This window comes from Canis lupus, chromosome 8 (genome assembly GCF_048164855.1).
Source record: "Canis lupus baileyi chromosome 8, mCanLup2.hap1, whole genome shotgun sequence".
NCBI classification, from domain to species: Eukaryota; Metazoa; Chordata; class Mammalia; order Carnivora; family Canidae; genus Canis; species Canis lupus.
In genome coordinates, this window is record NC_132845.1 from 19743586 (window position 1) to 19765987 (window position 22402).

General features: G+C 43.8%; 1 protein-coding gene and 1 long non-coding RNA gene across 5 annotated transcripts in view; one reads left to right on the forward strand and one right to left on the reverse strand.

Moving 5' to 3' along the window:
* ZNF644 (zinc finger protein 644) overlaps positions 1-22402 on the reverse strand; it is a 175029-nt gene that overhangs the window by 6058 nt on the left and 146569 nt on the right. The window contains exon 8 of one of the 4 annotated variants that reach the window (XR_012035042.1): positions 15867-16585. The exons of 1 other annotated variant lie outside the window; for it this stretch is intronic. The gene's annotated coding sequence lies outside the window, so the exon portion shown is untranslated. Of the gene's footprint in view, positions 1-15866; positions 20160-22402 lie in introns of those variants that run through there. 2 more of the 4 variants (XR_012035041.1, XR_012035039.1) reach the window with 2 other exon arrangements.
* LOC140637936 (uncharacterized) overlaps positions 15759-22402 on the forward strand; it is a 77101-nt gene continuing 70457 nt past the window's right edge. Inside the window, exons 1-2 of the long non-coding RNA XR_012035051.1 lie at positions 15759-16739; positions 17800-17846. This is a non-coding gene — a long non-coding RNA (uncharacterized lncRNA). The remainder of the gene's footprint in view (positions 16740-17799; positions 17847-22402) is intronic.

The window sequence follows — 22402 nt, forward strand, 5'->3', positions numbered from 1 at the left end:
CGAGGGGGCGGGGCGGGGCGGGGCGGAGGGAGCGGCCCCGGGAGGGCTCGCGCGCCCGGGCCGGCGGCCTCGGGTCAGGGAGGCGCAACCCCCCCCCCGCCCCACCCCGGCGGCCACCGCGGGGAGGCCTCGCCCAGGGCGTCCGGTCGGAAAGGTCTGGAAAGGTCTGGAAAGCAGCGTCTGACGGAGGCGGCCGGGCCTCTGCCCCCGCCGAGTCGGGCCGACGGCGCCCCGGGGACCGGCGAGGCCGCTCCCCCCTCCCCGCGCGGCGGCGGCAGCTGGGGGCCCGCCTGGGCTCCCACGCCAGCCTCCCTCGCGGAGAAAGGCGGCTCCCCGCCCGCGGGGGCGCGTCGTCCGGGGGACGCCGCCTTCCTGGGGCCACCCGGGCGCCGCGCTCCGCCCTGGCGGCCAGGCTGGCGGGAGGCGGCGGGCCCGCGGCGACCCAGGCGCGCCCCGCGTCTCCCCCCGACGGCCCCGGGCGCCGCCCGCGGGTCACGTGGCCCGGAGCGCACGGCCCAGAGCGGCCGCCGAGGTGCCCCCCCCCCCCCGCCCCCGTGCAGCCGGCGGCTCGACCCGACCCGACCCAGCGCGGCCGGCGGGCTTCTTCAATCCGCCGTCTCGTCCGTCGGCGTCCGCGTGGGGATGGGGGAGGGGAACCCCGGAAGAAGGTGCCAAAGGCCGCGGACAGGAGCTGGAAGGACCGAGGTCTCCGCGACCACCTGCAGCCTGTGCCACGGAAGGGCTCCAAGGTGTGAAGCAACGTCCTGCCCTGCGAGGAGAGCACTGCGTAGAGATCAGGGCTGCCTGCACACTGCTGCCTGCGGTAGTCCTGGCGCACAGTAAAACTGACTGAGCTTCCTCTCACTTGCCCCTTCCCCCATAGGGACCCTCAGCGTCTTCTCCACATCTTAACCCAGTTGTTCTGACTTAAAATTAAAATACACCCCTTAACAAATGTTTACAGACAAGGGTGACTGTAGAAATTCTGCCCAGAAATAACGTTCTTTAGACTGAGGCTATTAACTATACAAGTTGCTTTTCCGGTGTTTCCTTCTGGAACAAGGTGAAAATTCCTAATAAAAGCCAAGAGTGTTGGAAAGTATTGCAAGCATGCTGTTCAGAGGAAGGGAGAACAAAAAAGAAACTTCAATTCCTCCAAATTGTTCATTTTCAGGTAGCTTTAGACATCTTGGCATTTTTAAGCTCCGAGTGGCACTTTATCAGTTATTTAACTTAAAGACTGTTGACACTAAATCTTAATAGTTCACTTTGCCTTAACGATCAGTTAGGTTTATTTTCCTTAATCAAAACAGGCATTTCCTTAAGTTTATTTTTAAAATCGGAATTTCTTTTCAAAATACCACACTGCCTCCCCACCCTGACTTATTAAGGGGTATCTAAAAAACCAAATACTATGCATAATACTACGGTCATGATATTACATGCAAATTAACACTGCATATATTTTCAAATATCTGAATTAGAGTTTAGGTTCAATATTCTAAGGTGGAAGGGCTGTTTTCATAAAATTGGCTAACAAAAAGCAGTTACATATAGGTATCTAGTAGTTTTTCTGGAATTAAGTACATTTTCAGTGAAGTAAGCCTGAACTGATGAGGTTCCTTGGTAGTAGTGAGGCTGTGGAGGGAAAGACCATTGTTGCTGCAAGTAATTTTCACCCAAATTTTAAAATTTGCAGTACTTGTCCTATAGTTGTCAAGACTTCCATCTCTGCCACGGATATGCAAGTGTAGAGGATCTGTGATTCTGAAGCAGCAAAAGACTGTGTTTTAGAAAGGGCTCCAATCAAGGGTTTAGGAAAAACTTGGATGCCTGCAGTTCTATGGTTCAGAGCCTCAGCCAACATGAGCCCCAATACTAAGCTCTTCAGCGTCTTCTACTCCAGTGTGGACAGCAACATTCCTGGAGGAGGCCTGTGGGTTGGACAGGACCCCTGGGCACAAGAAGACAGAGTGGGAAATGTCCCATGTGTGGTAGTAACAGCCTCATCCTCCTAGACAAGGGACGGAGCAAACATCATACATTTATTTCTCCCACGTAAAATCAGTTAGTGAGTTTTTTTTTTTAACTTCATTTTATGAAAACAACCCAGAAAAATTCAATGCAAAATGAGTCTCAAACTAAAATACATAGATATCAGGAAATTCAATTTTTTGAAATGAGTGTAAATCATTTCAAACACAACACATGCCAGAATTCCCTTGTGGCAAGCAAACTCACTGAAGACTGCAGATCTGCAGTGTAATCACAATACAGTGTGCAACCACAAGTGTGACCTCCCTTTCTTTTAGTCATAATTGCAATACTACAGCAAATCTGGTTTCAGATCAAGCAAAATAGGATCTACCTGTAAGTGTCCTATACAGTCTATGCCTAAGTATGTGCAACCTAGCCTAGAAGATTATGTTTCTCAGATTAAGGGGGAAATTTTAAAAGAAAACCTTTGATGGTGGCTTTCTGATCCTGTTCTGGTCAGAGATGTGGGTAAGCTGTTTTTCTACTGTTCTGTCACTGTTTCCAAGCCTCACTGGGCCCAGGAAATTAACACAAGTTAGGTCTAAGATGCTAGTAGACTTTCTGCTTGGGACCAACCTGAAGACCATATTTCCAATACTCATACATTCCTGCTGCAGTGAGAACAGCAGGCACTTGGAAAGAGAAAAAAAAAATTCTGTGGAGTATGTGGGTAGGGTGGGTAACATACAGAAACGACAGTTTACCCCCCCCCCCGCATTGTCCCAAGGGGGTAAAATAAGAATCCACTTTACAGTTAACTTACTAACTAGTCTTACTTTCAGTGTTTATAGAGAAACCTCCACCCCAACTTGTCATTCTCAATACTCTGACTTACAGAAAACATGTGTAAACATCTCTACACCTATTTTCTGGAGAGCCTGGAGGCTGAAGACATTGTTTAGATAGATCCAGGCATCTTACAATTGTCAGTCCTTTGTGGAACAGGAGATTCTCTCCCAACCCTGGGAACAAAATAGAATTGGAGATTCCTGAGCAGGCAGTGGAAACCTCTACACAGAGATCCTGGAGAAGTTTCCAAATTTCCCCAAGAGCTAACAGTGTCTACAGAACTAAGAGTGTGTGCATTTGAAATGGGTGCTGAGTGTGGAGATTATGGGTGCAGGTGTTTCAGAGGAAGCAGATAAGGGCCTGGTTGTATCTTCAGACCATAACCTATACAGGTGGGATTAGATTGCTATGAACACTCCCTGGGGGTTCCCTGGTGGGTCTTGGCTATCTTCAGGTACCTTCCGCATGGCTCTGGAATTTCACTTAAAAGCTGGTACTGTACCTGACTCTCCAAAGTCACCCTTTTCTATGGGAGAAGAGAAATCTCCCATGGAGGAAGCCAGCCTTTTAATTTTTTAAGTATACAAACAATCCCCATCTCCCTGTAGGCCTGAAGAGAAATTCAGCAGGATGGCATTTTCCTACTTTATGAACACACTACCCACCAACTTACTGAGGGTGCTACAGTGAAGACAGGAAAATTGCAAGTAAAATAAAGGGAAGGGAATTTGAAAAATAAACTTAAAAAGTAAAGGAATAGGAAATATGACCTTAGAAATAGAAAAAACAAGTATTATTCTAGCCTCTCCTTCTTACCCTGCTCCTTCCCTCCCCTGCTTCATGAAAATAAGCCACCAGAGTCCTCTAGAAGACTCTAAGTTTCTGCTCTTAAACGGCTCCTTTTCCAAGGAGGAACAAGGTCTGTTTTCTGATGTGGGGCCTCAGATGCTCTGTTATTGCAACTTAATTTTGTCATTGCTTCTTTTCAAAGATTATTTGGAATGAATTGTTTCTTTTGTTTACCATCCAACAAACGACCTCTGCTAATCTTATATTTTATCTCCCTAACATATGGAAAAGCTATTTATTCTAGCCAATCACAATAAAGTGAAAAAAACCCCATTTTATGGAAAAATATATATCACTAGTCTGTTGATCATTAAAGATATGATTACCAGTGAAAACCCTCTGAAGGTGGCACATTTATGCTTCTAGGAACAGATGGGGACACGCATTTTCCTTGCAAATACTTTTGAAATTGCTCTACTGGTAGCAGTATAAAAATGATATACAGATGCCAGGGCCGGCATGGCCAGGATGAGTGCGCCAGATTTACACAGTAAAGCCTTCACATGCGGGCTGTCAGTTTTGATTGATCTCTACTATACCTCAGGAACTTGTTGACTAGGTAGGGAAACAGTGCAAATAATTCACTGCAGCAAGTCAGATAATTCACACAACCAATCGGTCTGCTTCACTTTCTGGCTGTGACATATGAGCCTTCCCTACAAAGATGCATCATTTTCCAGCTTGAGCAATATTCAATGTCAGGGAAGAAAAGGTATTAAAGCCACAAACAAAAGGAGGCAGACTATCGTAGGACCAGAAGTTGTTTTGGTGATGGAAGCCAGATTCAGCTCTAGTCTAAGTCCTTCCTACCAGAGCGTTCAGACCCAATTGTCATTATCATATTGATTAAAAAAAAAAAAAAGTTCATCATAGTGCAATTTTAGGTTTAACGGCAACGGATCGGGAAAGAGCAAAGAATTATCCCACAAAAGCACAACATTCTTACCGCAGGGACGTTTCCCTGTTCCAGTTCGTTGATGGAGTTGATTAAGTTTAAATGAAGCAGACACTGGATAAAAGTAAGGGTATTGACCACTGGGCACTGCGATCCGTGCTTGAAAGGACCTGATACATGCAGAAAAGCAAGATTTGCTAAATGCTCTAATCTTCAATCAAATCTTACATCAATACAGACAAAGTTTGGTAATGAGAGATTCAATGAAGCATGCGGGAGAAAGAATTAATCCTCTTGGTCTAAACTGGCTTCAACTTTGAAGCTTGCTCCGAAGGAAAGACAGTTATCTAAATGCTAAATAAGAAACTTATTGTACTTTTCATGGCATGCTAATCTTTTGTCTATTTCATCTCTATTATGTGTATGCTCGTAGATTGCAGTTGTCATGGTGATTATATCAAGCCACCACGCTCAGGGGATAGTGGTGAGAAGCCAGGCACGGAGGTGGAAAAGGCCCCCATGCAATCCATAGTATGGGGAGGGGATAAAAAAGGAGAAGTAGGCAGGCACTGGACACCTCCCCAGGCTCCTTCCCACAAGGCCCCTGCCCTGCTCTGGTTTGGGCCAATAAGGTTGGGGCCTTTCAGCACCTTTGCAGGCATGGCCCCCTTAGCGAAGCTAGCAGCATTTGGTAATAATGGTGGTCAGGAAGGGATCAAGCATCCTTCCTACCTCAAACTCTTTTCCCCATAAAGGTTCCCAGTTTTCAGTCCAGAGACTCCTCCCTCTTCTTACTGAGTCCCCTTCTCCCCAGCAGTGTAACCAGGCAGGTGAAGAGGATGACAGAAGAAGAATAGAGAGAGGCAAGGGCTCAGTTGCACCTCAGCCTTACTTGTTCAGTAAAGCAGTGCCCACGGGTGGGAAGGGTGAGTGATCAGATCCTGACTGCTGGAGGAATGCACAGAGAGAGGAGCAACTCACAGAGCCCTGGTAGGAGGTGGAAACTATATGTTCACCAGGTCCTGGTGACCAAAGGTAACCCTGGGCCCTTTATGTGTTTTACAAAAGTTGCCAAATTAAGATAGGATTATAACTGCTCCAGTCCTTGTCAGGGCTGAAAGGCTGGGAGCCTCAAATATGCCCCGGCAGTGTTGATGAAAAGCTTAAAAAGTAATAAAAGGGAGAAAAGAGCAGGAAAGTAACATGTATAACTCTTATTAAAGAGAAGAGCCATGGAGAGGTTGTGAACTTGAATCACTGTTTGAACTTTAATTTGTTCATTAACAGGATTTGCCCCTCACTGCGAATGTTATTACTTCCCTTTGCCGCTCAGCAACAACTCAGGGCATAATGAAAGAGTCTGGCAAAAAGTTAAATGCCTGGTAATTAATTCATTTAATTGAAAAAAAAAAAGGGGGAAGAGAGAGAGAGAGGTCCCACTGCAGGAGCACAAGGCAGAAGGATTGGAGGAGGCGGCAAGGCTGAAATCTGCATGGAGGCCCATTCCAAGATCAGGGCCACCCACCAAGGAGGGGAGACTTGGTCTCTGATTAGGGTCTTTCAGCAAAATTAATGACAACAGCACCCTGAATACCCTGTGCCCAATGCCACTTACCCCTGGTTCAAGCTCCCTAGCCAGGAGCTACTTTGGAGGATCTCTTTGGGTGGCATGGATATAAAAAAATCCAAAAATAATGTATATTCAAAAAACGCCTCTCATTAAAATAAAAAGTAGGGACATGTCTTTTGCTTTCTCCCCTTCCTTCCCTTAGAACACGTTTATTTTGCAGTCTTCGGTTTCTAAGCTGGAATGAAAAGGTGTATTAGGACCTGGATATAACCTACATGTCTAAATCTTAACATTAATCAGCCTTATAAAATCATGCTTTCTTTCCACCCCTACCCCAACAGATAATTTAAATAAACTCAAGAGATGAGAAAGGAAATACACTCTTTGCCCCTGCTCAGAAGTAATAGGACTAAGCCAGTTTATTTTGCCTCTAACCGCCCAGGGCCTCTATTTTCCCTGGTCATTTATTCCCTTCCTGTGTTTGTCAACCACTGTGCACAATCCCCTTGGCATATGCATCCTCCTTCCAAGGGATGCAATCTTTGGCTATAGTTAACTCCTATGACACCCCAGACACCCCAGAGCTATTAGCACCATGTTGCCCTTGCCCTCTGAATGAGAGAACAGTGAAATTCAGGAAATCAATGGTAGGTCAGTTATCCTTTCCTGCTTAATATGTTTAAGGCTTGCCATTGAACAGTAATAGGTGGTTGCAATTTCCTCAGTTTTAAAAAACTGGTGTCCATATAATCACTATGACTTCCTTTAGAAATACATGCTCTACCATCTATACTCCCACTACAAAAATGCAATGGGTGGAAAAAAAGAGAGAGGTGAGGAGAAAATGAGAGACAACATAAATAAATCCCCTAATATCCAAAACTATTTCCTAGGTTTGTGTTTTTAATTAAATCACTTCTAAACCCCAGGGAAAGGACAGAATTTTCTCATCCAAATCATAATGTCACCAAGTAAAGTCATCAAAATTACCATTTTGCTAGCACCACCCTCCTCATTTAGCCCAATGCCACTACAATCCTAACCTCAAACTTCATATGGCTATAAATGATCTGTACATATACCTTCCTGGAAACCAGTGACAGGCACACACTCATCTTCATTAATAGGAAGGGGAAAGGAGCTTTTTAAAAAATGCTATTATTTAAGCCGAAGCAGGTTCTAGGGGTTATTTAGTATTAAAGTTACTTACCACCTTTTATAGTCCCTGAATATTGAGTGAGTTCTATTTTCCAAAGTTATGGATCTATACTAATTTTGTTCTGGACAAGTGACACTTGTCTACCCACAAAACAAAACAAAACAAAACAAAACAAAGGCTCCCTAACTCCACATGTTTAGTCCTTAGCTCCTTCTATGACAGAAACTTTCAAGAGACCACAATGACCAGGGCTTGTCACCCTTCCACTATCCTAATCTATACCCCTGTCACCTTACATGCGCAAGGTGAGCTTCTTTCCTCCAAAACAGATTTCAGAGTGCCTTGATATTAACCACCCTAAACTCCTACTTTCTTGGAAAGCCCTTGATAGCTCTGATAGCCTGTAACAGCCCCAACTCCTTAATTTGGCCTTTAGGCTTCCTCTCCACTCTCCCTAACTGGACATTTCTGCTTTGTTTTCCAAGACTAGCCTACACAAGGCAAGACAGCTCTTCAGACAAACAGCCCTCCCTTTGTCCTCTGCAAATACCACACAGATTATCTTCATTTTATTGAATACTTGTGAAGTGCCAGGTACCATGTTAGGTATTACAAACATCTTATTTAATCCCTTCAACTCAATGAGATGATTGTACCCATTTTAAGGTTGTAGAAACTGAGACTAAAGAAATTAAGATACTTGTCCAATCAAAATCTCACAGCACAGATAGGCTTAAGCTTATCCATCTGGTTCAAAAGCTGGTTCACTTTCTACTCTGGCATACTCCCACCCCTAATATACTGTGTTCTGATCAGTATTTCTCCTTGCCATCTGGGATGCCTTCTCAACTGCACCATACATACCTGAATCCCACCCAGACTGTAAATCCCAGAGAGGAATTCCCACCTCTATCTTGAAATCTTTCATCATCCTAGTCCTTGGCAGACTGCTGAACTCTTCATTATCTGCAGCACCTTCATGTCATGCCTATTCTCTGCCCTGTATGGTCTTGTCAGTTTTCTTCTACTCAGTCACTTCCAACCACAGTGTAAGTAAGCTCCTTGAAAATGGAAATTTCTTTTTAATCTTCCCTCACTCTCCAGAGCCTAATAATATAGCTCCCATTTGCTGAGCACACACTTCAGGTACAACAATCCTAAAAAGTAAATACTAGTATTATTGTTATTTTGCAGATAAACTGAGGCTCAGAGAGATTAAGAAACTTGTCCAAGTCACTCAGAAAGTCAGTATTAGATATGGTATTCAAACAGACTGTCTAAATCGAATGCCCCAATATACTATACTGGCTCAGATACACTGTGCCTCACAGAATGTGAATTTATGAAGCATCACTATGTGGAAGATATTCAACAAACCTCCAGAAAACATCCCTCTAACCAATGACTTCGGACAAAGGGCACTGTTTTTACTCTTTAGTAGGGCAGATTCTGAAACTCAACAGAAGAAAATATGAGTGTATACTACTCCATAACATCCCAAACCACTCCTTCCATTCCCCCATCCTCTCTTGGAGCCATGCCCATGTTGGTGGGAGCCAGTGATGCTGCCTGTATCTGTACTGGTGTTTCTATGAGATAGAGTGGCAAAGTGTTCTTTCCCCAGAAGCCTCTGTTAACTTTTAAATACACAGAGGAAAGAAGGGGGAAAAAAAGATACAAAAGTTAATTTTTTAAAAAATGGCCTGCAAGGGGTTGGGGGAGGTTTTGCTATCTCTGCAGCAAAAGTGGGTTGCTGCTGTAGGAAGAATAACAATTGCTTAAAAATGTTTATAGCTGACCAATTAAGCCAAAATATGGAACTCCAGCCAGCTTTTGTTCTCCCCTAAGATATGAAGGTAGCAATGGGAATTAATGAAATCTCAAAGAAGAAATTCTGTGAGTACAAGAATCAAGGCCTCGACGTCTGGCTACTTTTCCTATGTAGAGCATACCTTCAGTGCCACTGCTGAAAATCTGGACTTGATAGTATTAAGCAAGCTGGCTGGTTTCTTTCTATCCAACAGGTTTTTCGTAAGCATTTTTATTTTTAAGATTTATTTATTTGAGAGAGAGAGAGAGAGAGAGCACATGCACATGAGTGGGGGAGGGGCAGAAAGAGAACTCAAGCAGACTCCTGCTGAGTGCAGAGCCCAATGGGGGCTCTATGTGTGACTCAATCTAACCACCCTTAGATCACAACCTGAGACAAAATCAAGAGCCAGAAACTTAACTGACTGAGTCACCTAGAGGCCCCTTTAGGAAGCAATTTTTGAAAAATCTTTTGTAGGGAGCCTGGTGGCTCAATCAGGCTGTCAGATTCCTGATTTTGGCTCAGGTGATGATCTCAGAGCCAAGAGATAGATAGAGCTCGAGAGACAGAGCACGATGTTGGGCTCCAAGCTGGGTGCGGAGTCTGCTTAAGATTCTCTCTCCCTCTCCCTCCCTCCATGTATGCACATTCTCTCATAAATCAATCAAACCATCCAACCATCTATCCATCAATCAATCAATCTCTTGCAGAAGGGAATACTCTGGCAACAGAATAGTACTTCTTATGAAGGAATAACAGTATTATTCACTTGTTTCTACTATCAATGCGAGAACTACTCTATTCTCCCAAGTTCCCAAAGGCAAGTTTCCATCTTCATTTATATTTTGGTTTAAATATCTTTACAGCTCAAGGCCTATAACCCTTACCTTTACCTGCAAAATATATGTAGTGGCACACAAAATACTGCACTTGCACAGTACTTAATAAGCCAAGTCCTTCCATTTACTCCATCTCAGATAAGGCTTAAAACTACCTTTTGAAGTAGATCCAACAGGTTATTATGATATACATTTTGCCTAGAAGGAAACTAGAATTTGCCTCAAGTAACACAATTGGTACACAATAAACCTGGTCCCCCACTCCTGGCCCTGGATTCCTTCTGCCATATGATACTTCCCAATACTCAGGGCAATCTCCCACCTTTTCTATATTCTGGATCCACAAGTGAACTTTGTAAATCTAAAACCAAGAGCCTCTCTAAGAAATGGGCTTCAAACTACACCAACTACACTGAATTCAATTACAACTACCTGGGGCCATACTAAGAGCCTGCCACTCCAATCCTGAAGCTACAAACACTATAGACAATAACTGAAGACTCAAAGTAAGAAATATATGGATGGTTCTTAAATCTATAGAAGATAAGCAGACATGAGAATTAGGCTATCCATTTCCAAAAAAAAAAAACAAAAACAAAAACAAAAAACAAACAAACAAAGGCTAACATCATATCACCTGTTCTTCCACAATGGTCATATCTATTGTGTGTATACTGGGTATCTAATACTCCCTTGTGCTTAAAAAATTTAGGAGCTATTTTGTCTACCTAGTGGACAAACAATCCAGTGTGTACCCAGAAAAGATCGGGAATTGGATCTGTCCACCTTATTCACTGACCTTTTAGTTGGGTATGTAACCCTGGTATCCAGGACCCAGCAGGTTCCCTTCCCCAATTTCTGGGCAATATCCAAGCTCATTAAAGCAGACAGGATTCAAATTTCCAGGCCTTATAAGTGGCTGAAATAAGGACATTCTTTTTGTGTCAGCTCAAGCTTGGTTAATCTCCATATCCAATCTAACTCTGGGGTGAAAGAGAGGAACACATTTGTTGCTTTGGGACTATTGCCCTACTTCTTTAAGTGCTGGCTGACCTTCCCTATGTAAGTGCACCAGCATTTGCAACATTCAGTTTAAGCAGGAAGGCTCTTTCATCTTTGTCCCCTGGCCTTGATCTCTCATCATTATGATCCGGATCCCTGCTAATCACTAATGATCCCGTGGCCCTTTATATAATACTGAGGTATTAGATCTGAACTCGTAGAAAAATTCCTACTCAGCTAATTACATTCTTTCTGCTTTTCTTGGTTCTCCATATAGTCTCAGCTGGGGTTGAATCTGAACTATTCCCTCAGATTTTAAATTATTTGCTGGTGGTTTGTGGAAAGCACTTATAAACTCTTCCCTCAAATGAATTCAATGAATTATAATTCAAAAGTCCCATGACCTACCTCTGACCCTCTCCCTCTTTTTCTTTTCCTTGTCTTTCTATTCCCTTTCCCAAATTCTTGTCTTGAATATCACAAGAGTTTAAATTCACTGGGTGAGGAGTTTCATGGTTCTATATTTTGATAGTATATTGTTAACTTACAGTAGTACACAGTGGCTCTACAACACATCTACTTTGGGGTCTATACTCAGAACCAACTACTAAAAATGATGTGTTTCGATCCACAGGTGACATTTAACCTACACTCTAAGGATCACTGAATTTTTTGTTAATGGTAAATGCCTTGCTCACAAAATAGAATACCTAGGTAAAGTTTGGTTTCTTTGGTTTCTTTTTTTTTTTTAATTTTTATTTATTTATGATAGTCACACACAGAGAGAGAGGCAGAGGGAGAAGCAGGCTCCATGCACCGGGAGCCTGACGTGGGATTCGATCCCGGGTCTGCAGGATCGCGCCCTGGGCCAAAGGCAGGCGCTAAACCGCTGCGCCACCGAGGGATCCCTAGTTTCTTAACTGAGTATGATTCTTTTATATTTCAAGGAATGTGGAGCATCAATTCTATAGAACTATATAGGGCAATTCTGATTTTAGCCTATGACTTCTTGAATTTTTTCTACCCATTTCCATATTCTAGAACTTAACAGCTTTTGTAATCATAGCAGCAAAACTGAACTCTCATAAAAGGTGGATCAACCAAATTCTTGACAACACAACTTTCTGAATATGACTGTATACAATGTACTATACATGTATATGACTGTTAAATTAATAATTTATTGACAATCAAAGAGAATGTATAGCTCCAAATGAGCACTTTTCTTAAAGCTGTCCCTTGGCAGCTACTTGTATTCCAATGGTGCTGCCATTATTCAAACAATGTTTGTATAATGACTTTAGAACTATTTTAAACGCTGCTAAAGAAAGCCATCTAATTGTCTTTCTGATTGTTTTGACCCCAAATTATATTACCCTGATTTAATCACACATACCCCCCCTTACTTTTCAGGGCACTGAAGGTCTTTAAAGGGAGATGACTTACTGCCTCCCAGGCTTTTTAACAAGATGTGCCTTGTTTTGAAAACCAGTGCCTAATGAAGAGCTCCTTTTAAAAGAGGTTTGATCAATGGCAGCAATGCATGTATCATTGGAATAAGTGACCAACTTCCAAGATGACTAGCCAGATAAAAACACACTAATATATGTGTAAGTCCTGGTATGATTGATTTTATTACTTTATGCTCATATCTTTGTTACATAGTTTCAGCCCTACAGCATACCTTTTAGAGTTAAAGATAAAATTATTCTTAACATCTTCTATTATTGTGGGATGCCTGGGTGGCTCAGCGGTTTAGCGCCTGCCTTCAGCCCAGGGCGTGATCCTGGAGACCCAGGATGGAGTCCCACATTAGGCTCCCTGCATGGAGCCTGCTTCTCCCTCTGCCTGTGTCTCTGCCCCTCTCTCTCTCTCTCTCTCTCTCTCTCATGAATAAATAAAATCTTTATATATATATATATACACACATATATATATACATATATATTATTGTACTTCACAAAATCTTACGTTCTTTAGGTACATCTTACATATCTCACACAAAAATGTCTTGATACTCAAGGATCTAGGTATTGTTCTAACTATTTCAAGTGTTATCCACAAAAACATTAAAACTACAAAAAATTGGGATAAACATACTGGGTATATTTTTCTATTAAACTAATGAAAATGATTTTTAACCAGGTATACCTGTGACTATTTGAGATATGTTTGTTTGCTTGACTTAACTGTAGGCAATTCTTACTTCAGGTTGCAGGGGAAAGGGTTATGTGGTTTGGTTTTTACTAAAAATATAAAGCCTTCACTCACATAAAACCAGCTAGTCCAGCACACCACATATGGAGCAAGACCTTTTAAGGAAAACCTTAAGTTCTAAAATAATTAAAAGAATATAATGAACCCATCCAATCATGCAAGTCCTTTAAACTTTGTCTTTAAAGTCTTAGGGGGAAAAAAAAAAACACATGGGACCATGTGGGTATAGGGCATAGCTGGAGAAAACTCTAACTTCTAATTTTCCTTTCCTTGATTTACTACTTGAGGGTAATCAATCCAATTTTTCATTCGTATAAATGAAAAGCCACAGTTTTTAACTCTTTAATTCAAGGAAATTCAAGGAATATTATTATTGGAATATTATCTTGGAGACAAGGGAAGATACACATATTCTAGTTACACTTCAACAATTATTTATCAGTTGCCTATGGAGATCCTGTTCAATGGCAAAGTGAAATGGAGGACCTATAACAAATAATGAATAAATAACTGATGAATTAATGAATGCAGGAAAAGAAAATATCTCAGGTCAACACATGAGGAGTCCACCGTAAAACTGCCTCCCACAGGACTTGGTCCATGTAAATATAATTTGTATTATATAATATCAAGCCTACAGCATTTGCTTAGATTTGGATCACTTTCAGATTTCCAAATTCATTCATTAGGGTCCTAGCAATACTTTGAACCTAATCACTTGCTTTAAGTGACTCCTGATATAATCAGTCTTTAATACCCAAGAGTAATACCCAAGTAGTCATTAAGATTGGAGTTTTACAGAATATTTACCTGACATCTGTACCTGAGATAAACTGATCATTTCACACACCCAGCACTTGTGCTAAGAGCATATGGTCTGTTATTTAAGCTAGCAGATGATTTTCTTTTACAACAGAGGCGTAAACACAACTAGTTTCTTCACTTTTCCAATCATTCCAGTTTTAGAAGACTGGCCTCCTAAATAGAGATTTCTCACTGACTTACTATGGACTATTTGATAGGACACATTTTTGTTCCTCGGTTTATACGACAGAATAGGAGTAAGATAAGACAAAAAAAAAAAAAATCCTCCTCCTTCCTAGGGGGACTTCTGTGACTATATTGATAAATACCTACAAAATGATAAATGCTACTACCTCTTTCAGCATTTTGAAAGATGTCAACCAAACACAAAATATTTTTGGTGTGTGAATTAAAATGACTCTTACTGATGGTCTCAGCTGCTTCCTTGTAAGATAGCGTGTCAAGATCTGGCTTATACATTATCCGTCCTGCAGAACGCACTGACATCACACTTCATAATAGCTTGGTAGGATGATTGCTGTCAAAATCGCCTGCGAGGAAGCGTCCGTGCCCTAGATCGACACAACGTATTAGCGTGACAGAGGACTAAACAACTAAGCACACCACGCGACGCCCCGACTTTGAGCACTTGGGACAGAGGGGTGTGCTACGTGTGCGCTGAAGGGCCTCAAGTTAGGCGGAGAATGAAGGCAGCCTGGGGGGCTCGTGGGCGAGGCGGGGAGTCCAGAAAGGCGAGCGCCTGCGATCCCAGGAGGAAAAACTTTTTTTTTTTTTTCTTTCCAATTATGAATCCCATCCAGGGCGGGGCCTCTGGGTCTCGCTTCTCCGTGACCACCACGCAACCGCACACACTTTGCTGGGAAATGAAAACGAGACGAGGGTCTGGGGGCGCGACTGGCTCCAGATGCGGCTGCGGGGCGGTCAGAGGCCGGGCACCGAGGCTTTCGGGCCTCCGCGGCGGCCGCGTCCCCCAGGGCGCCCCCCTCCTCCCTCGCGACCTGGGGCAGCGGCGCCCCCCGCGCGGCCTCGCGTCGCCCGCAGGCCCGACTCGCCCTGTCCTCGCGCTCCCCGCACCCCCCCCGGGGCTTGCGGCGGGCGGGGCTCCCCGCTCCCCCTCCCCGAGCCTGGGTCGGCCCCGAGCCCCCTCCCCAGCCGCGGCGTGAGAAGCGGGGCCACCCGAGCCGCCCACCGGCTGCACACAAAGCCCCCCACGGGGCCGCGGCGGTCCCGCTCCCGGGGCTCAGAGAGCAGCGCCCCGCGCTCCCGCGCCCACCGCCCCCGCCCCACCCCACGCCCCTGGGGAGGCGACGAGCCGGGGGGAGACCCGGCGCACCGGAGCACCCCCCAGCAGGGCCCTCGGCCTGGCCGACGCTCTCACCTCCAAAGAACGGGCGGCGCCGCCTGCGGAGGAGGACGGCGGGTGGGGAATACTCGCACCGGATCGGGCCGCGCAGGGACCCGGTCCGGAAGGACGCGCGGCTGAGAGCGCTCACCCCGGCCCCGCGCGGCCGCGCCGCCTCCTCAGAAGGGAGGCCTCTACCGTCCGGCTCCGGACCTGCAGCTGACGGGGGCGCGGGCGCGCGGGCGCGCGCTCCCGATGGCCCCGCCCCGTCCCGCCGGCCCCGCCCCATCCCGTCCCGCCCCCCGTCCCGTCCGGTCCTGCCGGCCCCGCCCCGCCCCCGTCCCGCCCCCCGTCCCGCTCCGTCCCAGCGGCCCCCGTCCCGCCCCGCCCCGCCCCGCCCCGCCCCGCCGGCCCCGCCCCGCCGGCCTCCTCTTCGCCGCCGGCTCCCTCCCCTCCTCCCCGCCCGCGGGTGCCGTCCGCCCTCCAGAAGACGTACGCGAAGCGACAAGGAAAGCCTTCCACCAAAATGAGCTGTGATATCCTTTTGATGGGTATAATTTATTCCAAATCGTCCCTGGACTGAAACGATCAATTAGCAGCCCGAAACGCACTGTGAAGTAAATTGTCACACTCTCTATTACAGGATGGTTATCATATATTTATAAGGTGTGTTTTCTGCAATCAGAACCAACAAGGTGTTGAGCGATCAGTCATAAACGTACTTCTTCAAAAAGAGCGGGACAGAAGCTCTAGCATTGTGTGGCGGAAGAAGAAAATCTTATGACAGTTATTACCTCGCCCACCCTCTGCCCACGGTGATATTTTCATTTCCTCTTGGCATCTGGGAAGTGCAGTGAGGCGAGAGCTCTGCACCAACTCTCCAGGCCGCTCGCGTGACCCCGGGAACAGGGTCGCTGTGAACCTCAGACTCACAGCCCCAAGAGGACTGGTTTCCTTATTGTGTAAGGATCGTCCTCACTCTTTCTCCGTCTCTGTTTTTACTCCCATCCAGGAAAATATCCTACTCTTCCCTTCTAAGCTTCCAGCAGGATGCTTGCGTTCTGTACTTAAGTGCCTTATCTTCTTGTGTCTGATATTTAGGTGTTATGTACGGTAGAGATCATGCCATAGTGACGCACAGGTTACCCACAGAGAGAACGCTGCATTCCGAACTGGAATCTCTGCCAGAACGCACAAACTCTTGAGAAAGTCATAAATTCTCATTCAGTCTGGTAGACTGTCTTGACCAACCTGTGGAGACATTGTTATTTTCTTTATAGTCGTCCTTAATGAGTGTACATGGATGGATATACATCCGGAACTTCTGAGTTTCCTGTAACAAGCTATCATCATATTCTCATCCACCAACCAACCACCTATTAATCATTTTTTTAGAGGGACTCTGGTTTGTATTCAGTTTTTCCTTTTGCTTGAAACACCTAATCTAAAGCAACCTACTCATTATTGTGAGCAAAGTTTAGCAGCCAGAAGTATGCCTCTGTGGGCAATAAAGTGACATTTGTGAAGAGTGAGTCACAAGGTAGGGTAAAATGCAGAGTTAAGAACACATTCCTCTTAGGTTAACTGCCCCCATGATTTCTGAATGGTCGGGCTTGCCTGCAATGCCAACCTCTGAAGAATGGACAGAAAGGAAATCTGGTTGGGCATTTGAGTTGTAAAGGAACTCCGGCATAAGTGGAGCACCATGTTCCTCTCTTACAAAGCAAAGGAACCAGGGACCTTGGCCTCATTTGAATTAGTAAAGAGCATAGTTAGACCCAGCACCTTCACCTTGTAGCTTCTGAGGTCATTGACTTAATTTGCAATTAATGGCTAATATTTATTGAGCACTAACTCTATGCCAGGCACTGTGCTTTATATTATATGTATTATCTTTTTTTTAAATTTTTTTTATTTATTTATGATAGTCACAGAGACAGAGAGAGAGAGAGAGGCAGAGAGACAGGCAGAGGGAGAAGCAGGCTCCATGCACCGGGAGCCCGACGTGGGACTCGATCCCGGGTCTCCAGCATCGCGCCCTGGGCCAAAGGCAGGCGCCAAACCGCTGCGCCACCCAGGGATCCCTATATGTATTATCTTATTTAATCCTATCAACAAACTTATGAGGGAAGTTTCCTCGTTTTGCCAGTAAGGAAACTGAGATTTGGCAACATTAAGTAAATTTGGGCATACTCCTAGTAAATGATGATCTCAAATCCAGGTCAGTCTCCAGTGCCCATGCTCTTTACCCCAATAATGTAATACCTCAAAAATTTAAGATTTTGACTTAAGATTTTACATATAAAGATTTTAGAGGAGCTGAGGACACAATGAAAGTGGTTCTGGGAGAAGAATGAAAGAACAGTCACTTGCAAAGGAAAGATACGATAGATACATATACCCTGACTGGGTAGGTTACCTCTTTTCTGTTCTCTGCTTCCTACATCTCATGATTTCTTTTTCAGAGTTGTCACCTGCCATTTGGTGTCTAGCCAAAGAGACCTTATCCAAGGTCAGTGATGACTGCTAGGCTTGGGGTGGAAGTAAGGGGTGGGGTGTATGACCAGACCCCAGAGAAATCATAGCACCCTGGGGAGGAGACTTAAGTGGGAGCCAGAGTTGGCCAGAGGCCCTTGTCCCAGACCCCCAGTTCTGAGAATGAAATGTTGCTTCCTAATGGACTTTAAATTATCAACATCGTTAAACTCTCCCTTAATAGACTTGTAAAGATCTGCTTGTTACCTTTTTCCCCCTTCATGTAGAATTTGTAATCAAGAGCCCAATTTTGTCATTTGGAAATACTAATTATCTAATCACGCCATGCTGCATAACGTACTTGTCTGCCCAATTAGCTAGGACAATTATTAAAATTCAGAGGCCTAATTATGTCTCAATTTAATGCTGGCAAACTTGCATACAGAGCAGTAATTAAAATCCTCTCTTTCCCTCTGCCTTTAGGGCAGGGGATGATTAGGCCCTGTCAAGGGGTGTACTGAACCAAACCAGTGAAGCGTATTGTGCAACATGACCCTGCATTGTTAAGTGTGTCAACATATTAACCTGAATTCCCTTCAGCCCCCACATAATCACATTTGGTGGAGGAATAAAGGAGCTAAAACATGAAGCATTTTATTAAAAAAACATAAATTCTTTTTAATTAATGCTATGAGAATTCTGATGAATTTCATGCTTCCAAGTGCTGGAAGACATAAAACTGGTTCATCTAATTACTAGCAAATTTGCTCTTGTTAAAACTACTTTTTTTTAAACTCATTTAAAGAAAATGAATTTTTTTGGTGGTGTAATAAAAAAAAAAAAAAGAAGAAGAAAAGCCTAGCTAGTTGGCTTCCAGTAATACAGTTGATTACCAGTTTTGTTTGATGATAGAACACAAGTGAATGTTGACTTCCAAAAGAATCCATCCCAAGACTGGAGGCATTAAAAAAAGGGCTAGAATTTAATATTTGAAAGATGTTAATAAAAGTGGAACATTAAAAATCATAATATTGAAACAAATTCAAAATATTTATCTTTTGAGCTTAAAAGTTTGATGTCTGAAATAAAACTAGCATGAGGAGACCAGAGCACTGCACAAACTCCCCGTTGCTTTAGAAACTCCTCAGCATGCGAGAACCCAGACCATGTGTGTCTACTCTGCTGGCATCTCAGTCCTCTTCTCTATGAACTACAGAGAGCCACCAAACCCAGTAAGACTTCAGAGCTCTCCTCTAAATTTTGGCTTTCACTCATGATGGAATGTGTGATACATTACTCATAGTATTCAACTAAAAAAGAAAAGCATTCTGTCTAGACCAAACATGAATTATTCTGGAGAAAGAAGGACTTCTTTCCACTTGCTTTTAAACTTGTCCTGCATGGATAGTTTCTAGAGAGCAAGAGACACAGGAATACACAGTCACTTCATTGGACAGAGATTACTCTCAATTGATCTCATTTTGAATCTCATTGACAACCTTGTGATACAGTAGGTGAGGCAAGCCAGTCTCCATTTTTTTAATGTGAGGCAATTAAGATACTTTTTTTTTTTTTTTAATTAATTAAGATACTTTTTGAAGCTGACCATTCTATACCCCACTTCCTAATTATAGGTAGGGCAAGTAGAACTCAGTTCCCCTGGCTATTCATTGCATTAAGTGGAGTGGCTGTGAATGAGACACCAATGAGGGATGCTTGGATTAATAAAGTATCTCAAGTTGAGATCAAAGTATAAATGATATAATTATGAAACAAGGGAACCTATATATCAACACCAGAGGACCTTTTGTCATCCAGTCGATACTTGCTCGCAACAGGTTTAGTCATATCTGTTTATATCTGGTGTCTTTGGCCCACTTATGTCTTCTTTTAAGTTTTTATATTCTCTAAGATATGTATGATTCCATCTGAGTTGGTGGTACTAAAGGCAGAGTTCCTTCCTCCCACTCTTACCCTGGGTACATTGTAGGATAGAAGATGTATTTAGGGACAACTCTGGCTGGTATAGGCCCTCTTACTAACAAAGAGAGTGACCACACATAGCCTCTACAGGAGATGGTTGGATGGAGCTAGGACAAGCCCTTTGGCACTTGTGCCATAAAACCAAGGGGTAGCCCCTCCCCCAGCCTCCCACAGAGTGTGCTCCATGTCTTGAAAATGGCCTTGCTCGAAGTCTCTCTGGATGGCAAACTGAAGTGCAAATCTGTGTTCTGACTTGTTCCTGTGGCTGTCAGCATGTTTTCCTCTTGTCAGCAGCAATTGACTGGTCAGGCTCACCCCTGTACAGCAATTGTAACAGCTCATTGACAGGCTAGTGACCCAGCTGGACCTGATAATGGAAAACTATTGATTTTTGTAGGCTCCACGAATCTAAAATGAACGACCAATGTAATGTCATCAATTGTCTCGGACTCTGATAACCCAAGGGAGAAAGTTTCAGGGATTGCTTGTATTTCCTGACAATAGTGTTTCAAAATCTCACTAGGTATATGTAAGAAGAAGCCCATTTCCTGGGTGTTTTTCTTAAATGACCCCAATTTGATAGGGCTTCGATACCTAGTCTTGGATGTTAAATAAAATGGGAGTTAGCATTGCCAAATTAGCCAACTAGAACCTATATGCCATTTAGACAAAATATTTGAGGAGAAGCACTTTGATAAAGAAATGTTTAAAATATTTATTATAAAACAAACTCACAGAAAAGAAAAAAAAAGTTGGGATTAACCCAAAATATATTGGCTCTCAAAAATCTTTTTTTTTTTTAAATTTAATTCATTTATCCATGAGAGACACAGAGAGACAGAGAGGCAGAGACACAGGCAGAGGGAGAAGCAGGGCCCCTGCAGGGATCCTGACGTGGGACTCGATCCCAGGTCTCCAGGATCACGCCCTGGACTGAAGGTGGCACTAAACCGCTGAGCCACCTGGGCTGCCCTCTCAAAAATCTTAATAGATGAAATTAGGATACAACTCAGACTGCTGCTGCTTACCCAAATTGATTTGTTTGGTAGAAAGAAAGCCTTGAAAATAATGCAGGGGGCACCTGGGTGGCTCAGTCAGTTAACTGTCTGCCTTTGGCTCAAATCATGATTCCAGGGTCCTGGGATCGAGCCCCAAATCGGGTTCCCCAGGTGGGCAGGGAGCCTACTTCTCTCTCCCCCTCTGCCTGCTGCTCTCCCTGCTTGTTCTCTCTCTCTCTCTCTCTCTCTCTCCCAAATAAATAAATAAAACCTTTAAAAAAAGAAAAGAAAAGAATGCAGACATGCCTTGAGTGTATGTTGGGGGAAATCACTATTTAGTTTTGTTTTTTAAATCCTTTTCTCCTTAGTTAATCATTTCAAAATTCTCAAACATCACTCTGTATTCTTCAGAGGCGAGAGCTGTTTCTTTTTGAGCTAAATTACCAATGGGTTAGAGCTAATTTTGCCCACTAGACAGTCCAGAGGATTCTGTGCTGAGTTATGGATAGAATGTTTGGTAATGGCCTCTGCTGAAGGGACTTCCTTAAAAAAAGGAGGAGAAGGAGAGGGAGGAGGAGGAGGAGGAGGAGGGAGAGGAGGGAGGGAAGAGGGGCAGGAGGAGGAAGAGGAGGAGGAGGAGGAAGGTTATTGATCTTGGCTGCCAACTTGACACATTTAGTTCACAATTCACTTGTAGTGAGAACATAATCATCTTATGGTCCTGATCAAACTGAGACCTTCTTAGAAGACAGTTCTGAGGGCTAGATGAAATCATAGAGCACAAAAGTAACAAGGGTGCATCCTCAGCCATTTACTCAAAGAGGGCTAGAGAGAGAGAGAAGCCTTAGTGAGGAGCTGGAAAGAACAGACCCCAGAGGCGACAAGTCCATGTTCGGCTGGGCTCCTATTCACAGGATGCTGTAATCTTCACACTCCTGTAATGGTCCCTTTATGGCCTTTGATTAGCTTTGCCTCTTACAACACTACCTTTCTGATTCCCTAGAGCTATCAAAATCCACATTGCTAACTGTTTGGCTGCCCATTAGTAAAGATACATGAGGTTAAGACCTGAAAGAAATTAAGCTAGACCAAAAAAAAAAAAATCCACTGGCATTTCTATTTTTCTAAATATAAAACACTTGGTGCAGAGAAAACAAGATTTGCCTAATTCTGTGACATATTTTTATGGCCCAACCAAGGTATGGGCAGCTTAAGGTCAGGGGCTAGGTCTTACATGTTTTGGCATTCTCCAGAGCGGTTGCCACAGGGTCTTACATGTCACAGACACAATAGTCACTGAATAAAGAGGCAAATCCACTTTTAAGTATAGAAGGATAAAGGTAAACATTTTCCAGTCTATAATAGATTTAGGAGAAATCAGTAGTGCCTGTCCATGTGCCTGTCTGCAGGTTTGCGCCAGTCCATGAAGAAGTTTCATGTGTCTATGGTAAATATGAACAAAACTAAATAAATATGATTTTATATGGCAAAATTAAATCTTTTAGAAATTCCAAAATAATAGGAATTATTATAGGGTGTTGAACCTATATTTTGAACCTATAATTATTTATAGGGTGTTGAACATTGTTTTTTTCACAAATTATTATGATTG